Below are 2,498 nucleotides of genomic sequence, written 5' to 3'. Positions count from 1 at the left end.
CTTACACTGACCCGAAAATGAAAAGAGGCTAATCATCAAGTCAAAATGACTAGCTTGTGTTGAGTTGTTTTTAGATGTTCACTCATCCTAGGTTCCCTTGGTCTTCAATTCCTTGTTTCCTTATCTCCTAAAATATGTAAAAGAAATATGTTAGATTTAATAGATCTAAGCAATGTCAATTCCCAACTCATACACATTTAAGGCTTGACTTGAAATATGTCACTTGCTATTATAATTCTCAAGTCATAAGGTCTACTTTTCGAATGAAATTGGGTGTTTTTCCTTAACACAAGTATGTGAGATAGATGTTTTGTTTTCTATACACTTAATATATTGTTTTTCTCTACTCTAACTCTAAAGTGGAATCTAATGTAATCTTCCTACTATCTCTATGCCTTATTTTTAAATGGAGGTCTTCTGCAAGATATTTGTAGCTACTTGATAAAGTCTCATAGATGAACCTCTTTGGCTAAGAGCCAAGGACTAAGGGGTATCTATTATAGCATATGATTATCCATTATAGGGGTATCTGTATGATTAGTATATATTAGTTTACTCTACTCTGACTATACAATCTAACATAATCTAATTTACATTTTCTCTTGTTTATTGTATATTCATCCACTGTTTTCACTTTAGTTAGTTAAATCCTCTTCACTATCAAGTCAAATTCTTCCTATTCAAGTAAGAGATATTACCATCTTTTAGAAATTTTATTTATTTTTGTTTAGCTCATATTTGAACTGTAGTTCAAACTACAATTGATCTCATGAATGTATGAGAAGTATAGCTCTATCATTAATTGTTTATGTCTCCACGATTTGAGGGCCACCCTTAAACATCACACACTAAGGAAAGAATTAAACTTGGGAAAAAAAGTCAAATTTGACTATTTAATACTTTTGGTTTAAGAATTAAGCTTAGTGTGTGATGTTTAAGCCGTTCCCAATTTGAATGTCAAATTCTCAAGTGGCAGGCTTTCGAATTGTCATGATATCATATGCAGTAAGCTCTCCTTTTTTGGCTTATTGTTCAATTCTCACAGAGTATTTATGATGAAAGGGGAATCGATTTGTTTTCTACCATGTTTTCCAACATATAAATGATATGATTGTATATGGCACTATGAACTCATGATAAAATTGTAACATCCCAGAGAGATACTTTATTCTCGAAAACTACTCCAAACAAAATCAGTGAGTTTGAAAGATCCAAATGTTCATTCCCTAGTCTCCATTTTCCAATATTGGACCTTCCCCACTTAATATAATTTAAAAAAATTATTTCCTAATCTCTATGCACTTTATATAAGTATTCAATCACTGTATTTAGTATTTCGATCCACCACAATATATTTCGCTGGCTATGAAATATTTTTACAGCTCACAGCTCAGTTTGAATCCACGGCATATTGCTTTGAACATTAAAATCAATCTATTTATTTCTTCACAACTGAAGGTATACACAACTTGCAGCTGCTTTGAATGCAATCAACTCACTCAACCATTATTCTTAAAAATTTCCTCAGTGCTAATCAATTGCATAGCTAGACTGGAGATCCAACCATCTATTAAGGATTAATAAGATTGAGCTCAGATTACTAGAGATTATAGTGTACAAATGTTTGTTTGTGCTTGATAATGAATGGAGTGGACCATGCATTAGTAGTGTGCATATCCACATATACCAAACTCGCACTTGTTATGGTGACAACGGTTGGAGCAGCTTCCACAGTGAGATTTGTCATTGTTGAGATCAATACACTTTCCTTTGCAGCAGCTGAATCCATAACCACATGCATGCCCACATTTGCCACAGTTGGATGAATCAGAAGTAACATCAACACAGTAGTGTTTGGAACAGCACTTCCATTTTCCTTGTGTAAACCCATGAGCACGAGCATACTTTGAGCATGTTCCCTCATCATTACCACACCAAGCATTTCTGTTGTTAACATGGCTATTGAGAAATCTAGAGTTCGTGAATTCTCTGCCCTCACATCCAACATTCATGCTCAAAATTTTAAGTACAAGCATTGACAAAACCCATAACTTGATTTTGATCTGCATTGTTGCTCACCAAGATACACACAAGATCACTGATAAATAGAGTTCCAAAACAAGCAAGAGTGGACTTTAAAAAATCCAACTTTTTATTTCTAGTGCTTGTAATGGCTTATATAAACCTGGGTTTTGCTAGGAAACGAATAATCAAAATGAAAATTTAATCAATTTAAACTATTGTAAAGAGAGGAAATGCAAGGCATCGATTGTTGTTCTTTCCGTTGGATAAAGCTGGCTATTTATAATGTTATTTGCTCATGTTTGGTTTGAGTTGACCAAATCTCAATACAGCGAGCTTCAAAAAATCAGTTACGCATAAATCTCACGTGGAATTCTGAACCTTATCGTTGACTAAATCACCCATCTAACCTAATTGTAGATATTTTAAAATCTAATTGTAGGACTTTTATCAGAAATTTAAACCATTGTTTTAGC

The sequence above is a fragment of the Cupressus sempervirens genome, chromosome 3, assembly GCF_028749045.1.
Source record: "Cupressus sempervirens isolate cs-2001-9-10 chromosome 3, ASM2874904v1, whole genome shotgun sequence".
NCBI classification, from domain to species: domain Eukaryota; kingdom Viridiplantae; phylum Streptophyta; class Pinopsida; order Cupressales; family Cupressaceae; genus Cupressus; species Cupressus sempervirens.
This window is presented reverse-complemented; position numbering follows the sequence as displayed.